The following is a 12,300-nucleotide window of genomic DNA, read 5'->3' as shown; positions in this document are numbered from 1 at the left end:
TGTAGCCCACTCCTGCTAACAGATTTCCTCTTTGCTGAACGGCCTGCAGATTGAACCTAGTAATCTTAGAATCATAGACTCATAGAGTTGGAAGGGATCCCAAAGGTCATCCAATCCAACCCCCTGCAATGAGGTTCAAACCCAAGACTGATTTTGAGATTAAGAGTCTTGTGCAGGCCAAGCACGTGGTCTAACCACAGAGCTATGGATCCTGCCTTTGACACTGTCAAATACAGGTGAGCCTACAGAGACAGAATGAATACCTTATGAAGCCCAGTTCAAATATTATGAATTATTATTATCATCATCATCATTTAACCCCCACCTTTCCATCTGCATATGTTCAAGGCAGATTGAAATATAATGTTAAAATAAAAATAAGTAAAATTATGCCTGCAAATATCTCTGTTCTTTCTTTCTTTCACATTTTTATTCTGCTTTTCATATTAGTTGCCACTTTCTGTATTGACATGAACTCACATGGCAGACATTTATAAAAGCAGATTAGATAACAATTAAAAAAATAAGAAAGGACAAAACATGGGGGTGGAGTAGCAGAGAGCCACGGGGAGCAACCTTCCCGCTGCAGACATTTCTACACCTTGCTTGGATGGGGCAGGTCAGGGTGAGGGCAAAGGCACTGGACAGATGCACCGGCAGAGCCAATCTGGTACACAGCCCCACTTTGCAGCTGCCCCAGCCCCATTTCTGTAAACTGATGGGCCACCAGTATTGGGAGGGTGACTCTGCCCCACACCACCAGCTGCTACTGCCACAGACAGAGCTTCCATATTGCCTTATGTCACCTTGCACACTCAGTGGCATCACTTTGAGTCACCAAGCATGCAGCGCACACACTAATTAAGGCTGCAGCCTTTGATTATAGCCAACTATGTTCTAGACCCATTGAAATGAACAAACCTAAGTTAGTCCCGCCCATTAATGTCATTGGGTCTGCTGCTGAGTAGGTCTAACACTGAACACAAGTCCCAACCTTCCTTTCTGGAAGGGCATTGTGCCAAAAGCATAACCAGAGAAGCATAGCATTGTCCACCCCCCCCCTGCAATGCAAGAATCTCAACTAAAGCATCCATGACAGATGGCCACCCAACCTCTGCTTTAAAATCCCCAAGGAAGGAGAGCCCACCGCCTTCTCAAGGGGTCTCCTTCACTGTTGAACAGCTCTTAGCATCAGAGAGTTCACCCTGATGTTCACACACCCTGTGCCAGGACCCTTTCAGTGCTTCTGGATCTCTTGCGCAGAGGCAGTGCTGCATCTAGGGCTTTGGGCAGCAAAGAGCAGCTTCAGCTTTCCTCTGCTACAAATGGGGCAGGAATCCATGGTCAGCCTTAGAAAGTCATTCCGGCTTAGAGTTACTGTGCAGTCCTCACCTGAACATAGAAGTAGAGAGAGCAAAGGAACTAGAAGCAGCTTCTGATCAAATGAAGCAGCCACACAATTGAATTACTTTATCAATGCAAAGAATGTAGATTTGGGTCAACTGTTAGGAGAAATGTCTTTGTGGTAAGAGCAATTTGACAATGAAACCTAATCTGGGTGGGGTGGCTCTCTCTCTCTCACGGGAGGTCTTTGTGCAGAGGCCAGAAAGCCACCTGTTAGGAATGCTTGAGATCTCTGACTTTCTTGAACTGATTGGGATTGTACTAGATGTCTTATAAGACCCCTTTCAACTAAGGATGAGTGAATGTGTCAATTTCATTTTGTCTCAGTTTCTCATTTATTCTTAAGTTTAATTCTCCACATTGCTGCAGCAGTTTGTGGCTTTTTTTTTTTAAAAGGTCTTCAGGAAAATTAATCAGCCTGTTAGTGTCTATTTCTCCTAATGTGCACAGGTTTGTATGCAATGTCCCCTTATATAATGCACTTTGTGTACCATTTTCATTTACATATATATATTCATTTCTATGCACCTCGGTTTACGGATTTTCATCCACTTTAACTGGAAGGAGAACTGCGTTGCAAAATTAGGAGAAACACATCTTTCAAAAGACATGCTTCAGTTCTCCTGTTGCTCTGGAAAATACAAATTAGGTAGATTCACCTTTAAATGCAAACTGAATCAAGTTTCTCCCCCCAACCCTACCTCTGACTCCATGGTTCTGCTATTCTGCAGCAAATTGCTCTGTCACATAAATTGCGAGGCCGTAACAGGCCATGCCCGAAGGAGCTACACAATGTGCTCTCAAGCAAGTAAGATTGCTGTGGAATGATCAAAACTCAACTAAGTCATATTTTTGGAAGAATAACTGAAAATAAAACAGCAGTGTTTTCCTCCTTTTTTATGTTCTGGCCAGGACATTTTCAAAACTGTTATCGTGAAACGCTGGGCAATAATTTCTGTGCGCTGGAGGAGGGGGAGGGGAAACTGGCAAGAAAAACCACCAGGAAGAGCTCAGCGGACGGCCTTGGTTGGAAAGCCTGTGATGTGGCTCCTCCTTCAGATGTTTGGGGCTTAATCCAGTTCAGCCCATTTCCAACAAAAACCACAACATGCTGCGGTGGTTTTACAGTCTGTGTGTTTTGTGGGTTGCCACCGTGACTCTGGATGTTGGCCACCTCTTCAGACTTAACCCATACGATTTGCTCCCAATGGGACTACTCCGGAGAGAAGGGAAGGCCTAAAATTTTGACAAACCTTTCTCAGTCCAAGGACCCCATCGCCTCAGGGACAACTTTCTTGAGAAGGCAGAGCTAGAGGCAAAAGTGGGAACAGCAACAGATGTAATTCTTGCCTTCATATTGCAGGCTTCGTACCACAGGCCTTGCACAAGTCAGAGGTTTCTACACAACCCTCTCTCTCCATCCAGGCCAACAAGAGCGATTATCATAGTTCAATGGTACAATTCCTGTCAAACAAAAGCACTCAAGGACAGCATAGAGATGGGGTAGAAGCAGTGCTGGATTTACGTATAAGCTAAACCAGCTATAGCTTTGGGCCCCACTCTCTTGGGGGGGCCCAAAAAATTAAAGAAAAGAAACTGGATGCACATTTCCAAAATATAAGATAAAAAACAAATAAAATAAAACCTACACAAAGCAACAGTGCTTTAAGTTGTGTAGGCTCCTATGATGTAAGTAATACATTGCTTTGATAAAATACATATTTTGTTAGGTGCAAATGGCTTTAGATACCCATTAGGTCCATAAATGACCAAACTGTATAGCATATATTCAACACAAAAAACAGCGACAATTTGTTGTTGACAAAGCACAGCTGGACATATAAAGGGCCCCATTACCTTCAGTAGCTTAGGGCCTCACCAAACCTAAATCCAGCCCTGGGTAGAAAAGAGAGGGGCAGTGTTGTCGCTGGGGGGTGGCATTTTTGCCTTGGGAAAGGCCTGAGGGTCACATTCAGATCACAGTCCTGAGGTTCCCCATGCCTGGGAGAGATGAATAATTTTATTAAGTTGTTTAACGTTTGATTTTTTAAAAAAAGAAGTACAATAAAGTGTTTGTGAATTGTGTGAACTGGCATGGGCTCAGAGGCGCACAAATGCCACATGATACTATCCAATCAGAATCTTACAGTTCTGTGAACCCACAATCCTCTAGACTGAATTAACTAGGGTTCAATCCTTGGCAGCTTCTTAGGCACCTGAGCTTCCAGGGACTCAGGCAACTGCCTCTCCTGGACTGCCTACAATCAAAGTCCATCTGGCTCTCACACCTGTGGAATGGAAGGGCCAGAAATAAGACACCTCAATTTGTTTCTGGGGAAGGAATATTCCTCCAGACAGCGCACTATTATGAGGAAAGGTGTGTGTGTCCCCTGCAATGGCGGTACCTCACTTTTGACCACCTGGGAAAGTCTTTCACCTTTGTCCTCGAGCTTCTAAGTAATGGCTGGGCTCTTTACAAGAATGCTTTGGATACCTAGTGAAGATGTTTATGTTGCATCTTTTGGACAGCAACAACAAAGGGCTCCTTTTCAGTGAATGAATACCAGTAAATAGCATGCATTCCTGCTCTACAGAATTCTGAACAGGGCGATTTAAATTTCTCCGATTAGCTTAAAATGCACACACACACAAAATGGAAAGTTGAACCCATCCCATGTTACATTTGAAATCGCGTTACATAATGAAAGGAGGAGGAAGAGAGAATCTCTGTGCCACTCGCGGTCAATTTCACACAGTCGCTGCTCTTGGCTTGATGCCTCCCTGAAAGATTGGCTCCTTCTCTATGGACTAGAGGCAAACTGGCAAGCCAAGAAAGCCGGCAGTTGGCTGGATCCTGAAACACATACGAGTTGTTCCAGTTTTTCACTTTGGAGAGCTGGCCATAAGGCCTCCCAGACAGCAGAAAGTGGGATCTTGGGAGCACGAGGGGCTGGGAGCCCCTGCACAAAGAGGGCCTGCTTAGCCTGTATATGAGGTTTGCATTAAGAACTTCTTGGTGAAGCAAGAAGAGTTAATAGGCTAGATCTTTTCATCTTTGTTCATGAACAGGAAGAAATCTTCTGCTGGGCACCGAACAGCAAAGGCTCCTTTTGCCAAAATAAGAGGAAAGCCAACAGATCTGGGAAGAGATGGATTCAGTGACCTGCTTTCGTTTATCCAAAAGACAAATGCCAATTGCTCCTGCTCATATTAGAATATTCCTGGATTCTAATAGAAATTGATTTAATCAGCTCTGACCAGAAGCACGAATTTACTTCACAGGATACATGGAGTAAAAGTGGTCAGCATGTTTGTAACCTGGTGGGCTGAGATCCAGAGCAGAACAGACAAAGTGGGCCTGTTCCAAAAGGGTAGCCAATGTTAAGACTATATTGGGCAAAAGCAAAATAGGAGCCCTGTGGAATAATCCAATTAACACATCTTGCAGCAGCAAGAGTCTCCTTTTTCAGATGCATGAGTATTCTATATCAGAAGGCTAAATTAATATCTTCCAGAGCGACAAATTCCAGTTGGGATGGTCAAAAGCAACTGGGGCTGGACACATCAAAAAAGTGTTTCAGGAAAATGCGTTGTAAGCTTTATTATGGGAAATCACATTGGAGAATGATGGAACTCCACAGTGCCACCTGGTGTCACAGAGTTATAACACATATAGAACCCTTTTTCTTTACTAATGAAGCTGAGCCCAAAGAACCTTGCGGCACCAAACCATTTCTTGTGGTAGGACTTTTCTTGGTCCAAAGCTTGCTTGCTTATCTAAATGTAAGGAAGGATCCAGAGAGCTGATGTGCAAAGCATGTATTTACATAAGAAGGATAGGGAAAGAAACAGGGTTCAATAATTGTATAGGAGAGACATTAGTAGTAGAGTTGGGATGCACAGACACAGAAAGAGTCGTCGCTCTGTTCTGGAAGCACACTCACATCATTGTCATGTGTACCTAATCCTCTCCAGTACTGATTGGCAGCTGTCTCATGACATCACAAATGCTCTCTCCTCAGAGTGATTTTGCAGTGTTTAAAAACTTGGCTGTCCTTGCTTTCAAAAAGAAGCTCCTGATTGCTTTGGCACCCAAGCAAAGCTTTGATAGAAAGACGAAAAGGCAGGCAGACAGCTCACCAAAAATATAGAAAGCAGGGCAAGACTCTTATCAGTGAGAGAGGGAGTTCCCAGGCGGGCTGATTACTGAGCATTCCTGCCGCTAACATCCACAACTTGCATGGAGTTTATTTGATGTCTTCTGCTTCTCAAGCATTCCTCATGTTGAGGTTATGGGATGCTGGCACCTAGTGGTTGCTATCTCACACTTTCCAATGCAGTTTTCCTTAACTTTTATTATCAGATTTTTTTGCAGTTAAAAAAGGGATGGAAAATTGCACTAGAACATTTTGTGCAAATAAACAGCCAATCTGGAAGCGCTGTAATAGTTACCCAAAAATGAGTATCAGTTCTAGCTAACCAGCTATATAACTGTATGCATGCATGCATGTATGTTTGTATGTATGTATACATACAAACATCTATACACATGCACAAACTGACAGAATCAGAAAATCAGAAAAGCAAGTGCCATAATACCAATACACCAATCTCTGCCTCAGCCTGTCATCCAGATACACCTATACAGAACACTGATATTTGGGACCAAGTCCATATTGCTCCCACAGGGGCATCTACAAATTCTGAACTTTTTGGGGGGGCAACTGGGGGGCATTTGCCCCTTGTGCCCTCTTACAATGCCTTCTGACAGCCTCTGGAAGAGAATTGTTGCATCCTGCTCTCAATCCCATATCCAGGGTTTCTCCATCAGGGCCTTTATAAAATGGGCACACAGAAAAGATGAATTGAACAGGAACAGCCCCTTCCTCACTAGTGGGAAATGACAACAAACAATGAGATAATGAGTATGTGTGATAAGCTCCAGAAAAACAACAACAAAGGGGAGGAGGTTCTGTAAAAGCTGCAGCTGAGGCAATGGAGAAGTGTGTTCTCCAAAAAGTGACTTCAGGCTCCAATAAATATTGTTAGGACTGGAAATTAAGAGTTTCTCCTGCATCTGAGGGGCACTGCAGACTGGTGTGTTTGTGGTTGTCTTCTGCCACGTGCTATTGACAGGGTGCATGCATTTATATGGGACTATCACCATTCACACACCATTCTGCTTTTTTAGTTCTGCAATGCTTCCACAATGTTACCGCACTATTGCCATCTGGAGGGGCAATTGCCCCACAGCACAAGAAAAACCAGAGAGAGAGAGAAGAAATTTCAGCAGGAAGAACAGGACATGCACTGATCAGAATCAAAGCAGTACACCCACCCCAAAACTTGCAGGCACAAAGCAATTAAACAGTAAAACAAAGTTGTTGAGCTTTGTTTTTTTTTTAGTTTTGCCCAAAATGTTGAGTTTTTTTGTGAAATATCGGGGGGGTGGGGTAATTTTTGAGCTATTTTTAAGGATGTTCACCAAAATCTACACTATACGTCCGGATTTCCGCATATGGCATATGGCAACCCTACAACTGTGTAGCACAGTGGTACCTTGCTTCCCGAACTCAATCCCTTCCGGAAGTCCATTCGACTTCCAAAATGTTCACAAACCAAGGTGCAGCTTCTGATTGGCTGATTGGCAATGGAAAGAATGCTGACAGCTGAAACAGACGTTTGGCTTCAAAAAAACGTTCGCAAACCGGAACACTTACTTCCGGGTTTGCAGCGTTTGGGAGCCAAGCCGTTTGGGAACCAAGTCACAATTGTACTGCATTATAAAGTATCCAGAGTGGTGTGTGTACAAATGTAGTCAGCAGAGGGCAGGCTGCTACAAGATTCCCAGTTCCGGAGTTCTGTGTGTTGGATCCCACTGAGAAAGATGGAACGCAAATTATTTGTGTAAATAACCATATACTCTCCGATGTGTCTGCATCTATCGCTGGGTACAGGCAAGAACAACCCACTAATAAGAAGAGCTTTTGTACTCTTCATATTAATTTCTCATACTTACAGCCCGCCCTCCGTAAGCCCAGGGGCTGCTCCATTTAATAGTTGGTTAGGCTGAGAGTCTGTGACTGGGCGGCAGTTACCCAGCCAGCTTCATGGTTCTGCAGGAATTTACAACCCCACTCTCCCTCATACAAGTCCAGCATCTTAACTTCCATTTCACACAGTCTCTCTGCTTAATATAAGCAGTTAAATGGAACCAAAACAAGGGGTAGAATAGCACAGCAAAGATGCAAGTTCCCTTCTGAGTAATACCCCTCCCCACCCTCTCACTATATATATATATATATATAGGTCTGGTGACTTCTGTTTCAGTGCATCTGAAGAAGTGTGCATGCACACAAAAGCTCATGCCAAGAACAAACTTAGTTGGTCTCTAAGGTGCTACTGGACTATTTATTTATTTTTATTTTTATATATTTCTATTGCCTCAGACCAACACGGCTACCTACCTGAATCTAGAACTTTTGGTTTGTGTTTGTTTTCTGGATTGTTTTTATTGTACACTGAATTGGGTGGCAGGGGGTTGTACACAGCCTTGGTATCGTTTTAATGTGAGGCAACATAGAAAATATTTTAAGTAAATAAATCAAAAACGAACTATTAAGGTGCCTCTTTGCAAATGGATTCTACCTCAATGCAAAGGATTGGAATAGATGACCTCTTACATTACCTCCAGATATTAGGCGCATGTTTCCTGCAAGTCCTCCGTTTTCACTGCACCGCTTATGTTCTTGGGAAGACAGGATCACCAGAGCAAAACTGGAGCTTCTTAGTAGGTTATATACAACCCCAGCCAAGTGCCTCATGCCTATTCCACAGGGAATACCCTGCAGTGCCTGAAAAGCTCAGCACCTGGTTTTAATTTCCTCACAGGTGAGTTATGTCTGGTAATGCTGCAAAGTCTATGGCCTCCCTTGCCCTATGTCAAGGTTATTTACTAGGGCTCTGGGTGTTGCCTCAGACTTTTCTACAATTAGGCAGCCAAAAGCTCGGGGATTTCTGTTTGCATGTTTTAATTTCATGCAGGAATGTCTCCTTCCCTGCCATATTTAACCCCTGCCAAAAGTGATAATTCCAGGTTTGAGCTATGCAGCCAAAAGCAGCAGGACTCAGAAGACTTAACAGGAATTATCACTCTATATAACAGGACAGTGCTGTCCCAATGGTCCAGGAGGCTGAATCCTGCTTTTCAGTAACAATAAAACCACCACACTGATCTCATCTCACAAGTGGCCAACATCAGGTCCAGGAGAGGACTACTGGCCAGTCTCTAGTGGACCATCTCACACTGGCTTGACACTGCGATTTTGCAAAGAATTAAGGACTAGATGGAGACAGACAACTGACTTGGCGAGGCACTTCTTGGATTCTTAAGCCAGAGTCCATGTTCACTTAGCACAGACTAGTTGTACCTTAATTGTTAAGACGAGGAATCCAGTGAAAATATGTTTTTTACAGGTTGATGTAAACAATGGCTGCAACACCACTGTGGCTGTTGGGGTGAATGTACTGCAATAACACTGGTGGTTTTGTGTCTCTGTGATGAAAATAGTGGCTGTTGGCATCTTAGGGGGCCTCTAGACTGTCAGTATTTTGTAAGAGGGATTCAGGCACATACCAGAAGAATTAGGCTTAGGTCGCTAATGTGAATAAAAGTGCTCAGTCACCCTTCTGCAGGAGTGAATATGCCCTTTTCAGTTTCTCTCTGTTTCTCATTTTTCCAATCTTAAATTCAGTTCTCCACATTGCTACGTCATCTTGTGATGTATTTATTTTTAAATTGTCAGCAGTTCTCTGGAAATTTCTCCTGCTCTGCACGTTTTTATGTGCAATGTTGCCTAATGTATGCATTTTTGCAAAGCAATTTCCCCTAAAATAATGCACATTCCTATGTTACTTTCCATAATATACACATTTATATGCACGCCTTACCATAGTATATGCATTTTTGTACACATTAATTGCCTGGAGCATTGCATTGCAAACTGCAGAGAAGCTCACATTTCAAAGGAGAGCAGTGTTTCGGTTTGCATATTGTTTTGGAAAATACAAAGATTTCAAGTTCACCTTTAACAATGAACTGGAGCGTATTTCTCCATGTGTGTGAAGGGGGGCAGGTTATACCACATTGAACAGCAACAGGGGCAGGCAGTTTTATAAACCCTACAACCATGCTGTGATCCCAGTCCCACAGTCCTGCCTTTGCTATTTGTTTAGCATAGTTCAGCTACCCAACAGCAGCAAACTCCATCTAGCTTGGCCAGCACATCACCTCCTAGGGTGAGGTGAGAGCAAGCAAACCTCTCAGGACTTGGAAGGCCTGCCTTGGGCAGTCAGGGAACTGGGAGCAGGGACATGAGTCAGGTCTAAACAAGGAGGGGGGTCCATTTTTCTTTTGTGTGCTGCTCTCACTTCTGAAAACAATGTTTAGGAAACATGTGCTTTTCTTCTTTTCTTTTGTTTTCTTGCTGTGACACCCAACAAGTGTTTCTTATAATTGTATAAACAATCCTCCTCAACTCCCTGACATTGTTTTCACCTTTGGCTGCTTATATCTGTGTACGTGATCAGAGGGCCAAACATCTGCAGGGGAGGTGGCGTGCTTTCTTGTGGTAGACAATGAGCAAAGTACAAAGATACCTGCTAAATTTATAGTCTAGCTTTGAAAGAGATGAATGCAATGAATATAAGAGGGAACCGGGGCACAAGGAAGACGGAAAAGGGCAGCACTATGAAACTGGACCACCAGACTATCTATTTTGGCAAGCTGGTGAGAAGGTGGCATTGCACCTTGCAAAGCCCCCAATCTCTCTACCCCCTTAAAAAATCCATGCCTACTGCAGACTTCTTTCTCCCACCCAGCAAGGCTAGGAAAGCACATAGATCAAGAGTTCTTGCTGGAAATTGCAAGAGGGTGTTTTCCGTTCTGTTCCATCCAGCCTGGCAGTGCTCCAGAAGAGGATGGTTCCGTTTGACACCCCTCAAAAGCTATTTTGATGGGCTAAGCCAGGAGTGGGGAACATTTTTTCAGGCCAGGTGCCACCTTCCTTCAAATCCAGCCTTCTGGGGGGGGGCGCATGCCAGAGGAACAAGGAAATGGAATAGTGGGTGTGGTGAAAATGAAAGTGGGTGTAGTCAGAGCTGATATGGGATACATATAGGCACACAACATGCAGCACACACCACACATATTGACACAACGCACGGGCACAAAATAGCCAGGAGAGCCAAGATGGAAGAGTCATAAATAACTGTCCCAGTCAAGGAGGTTGGCAGGGATGTTGGTGGTGGAGTCACCACTCACAAGGCTTGTGGGAATAGGAAAAAAGAAGCGAAGGGGAACCCGCAGAACAGAACAAGATGGTTCCAATTATCTACTCGAGGACACGTGGAATATTCATGAATATGGAATGTACCTTAGTAACCGGATCTGGGGCTGCAGCCTCTACAAACATCAAGTGAAGCTACGAAGGACACCTCAGGGTCACAAACTGGGCTTTTCTATTTAGTGCAAACAACACATTTTAAATGGCTGTTGACACAGTACACGAGTAGGATTACCACTGTCAGGGCAGCTTATGCCAAGTACACAATGCTTTAGCAAAGTACTAAAGCTGGCGGGACAGAAGGGAACGAGCAACAGAACCACCCACAGCCATTGAGGTCACTTCTGACATCATTACGCCATCATTTCACAATCTGTCTTCAGTCCACGTTATTTCCTGCAGCTGTCAGGGGTGGGGAAGTGATGTATCAGGAGCACAAAGGGGAAATGGAGCAAGTTAAAGAGCCAGGGGGTCGCAACATGAGACTGCTTCTGGTATTGTCAAGTGTTTCGTAAAAATTGAGGCTCGAGACAACCAACCTCTTCCAGGTCACGTCTTAAGCCAGCTTCTGATGGGATATTTAAACTGTGTGAAACCCTTCTGCTGTTAGTTACCAGGAGCATTTGACTGCAGTCTACTTACAAGTAGCGTCTTGTTCCAATGTGGAATTGAAACATTAAAAATACTCAGCTTCCAGGTCACTTGAAAGCTTATTTGAGAAACCAAGACATGGGTGAAGACTCCTGAGATTTGCAGCACCCTTCAGTCCCTGAAGAAAATACCTTTTCCAAATGGTTGTGGTTTCTCTGCAGTGCCTGCAGTGTATATGGTCCTATAAACTTCTACAGACCCTCTAAGTGCCCCTTTTTTCTAGGGATAGTCTCAGATTTGCAGAAGCCATCACAGCTTCTGATTTGATTCCAGAATGTCCCACATTTCCTTAGGACATCCCTATTTTCACTTGGGAAATGTTGGAGGGTATGGAGTTATGCGACCCCCAAGCCAAGGAGATAAGTAATTCTACAATTTTTAGAAGATATCTGAAGGCTTTTAATGTTTTGTTATGTTTTTATATCTGTTGGAAGCTTCCCAGATTGGCAGGGTATTTTTATTTATTTATTTATTTATTATTATTATTATTATTATTATTATTATTATTATTATTATTGAATAGGGCGTACCTATTTTCACCAGAGAAATGTTGGAAGGTATGCCGCTATCTTAGGGTGCAGGGGTTATTATTAAGATTCATTAATCCATTCAGAATAAAATATTTTGTGTGGTTCCCAAAGATGTGATGCTAAGCACAAGTTGTTTGGCAGCAAGTCCTGTTGAACTCGTTGCCATATTCCAAATGGTGTCTCTCTCCCCCCAAGGAACAGGCATGAGCGCAACTTATAAAGCAGGCCCTACTGGCTTTATACTCAGATAGCCTAGTTAAGACAGAGCCAACACCAACCTTTTTGTTCCCTCACGCTGTCAGTTTAATGGAGCTGCTGTCCCACAGCTGCCTGGGAGCTTGGCTCCCTCCCCATGCGGAAGAAGCAATCTG

The sequence above is a fragment of the Podarcis cretensis genome (assembly GCF_951804945.1).
Source record: "Podarcis cretensis genome assembly, chromosome: 6".
In the NCBI taxonomy this organism is placed as follows: Eukaryota; Metazoa; Chordata; class Lepidosauria; order Squamata; family Lacertidae; genus Podarcis; species Podarcis cretensis.
The sequence above is the reverse complement of the archived record's forward strand: the minus strand, read 5'-3'. Positions refer to the sequence as shown.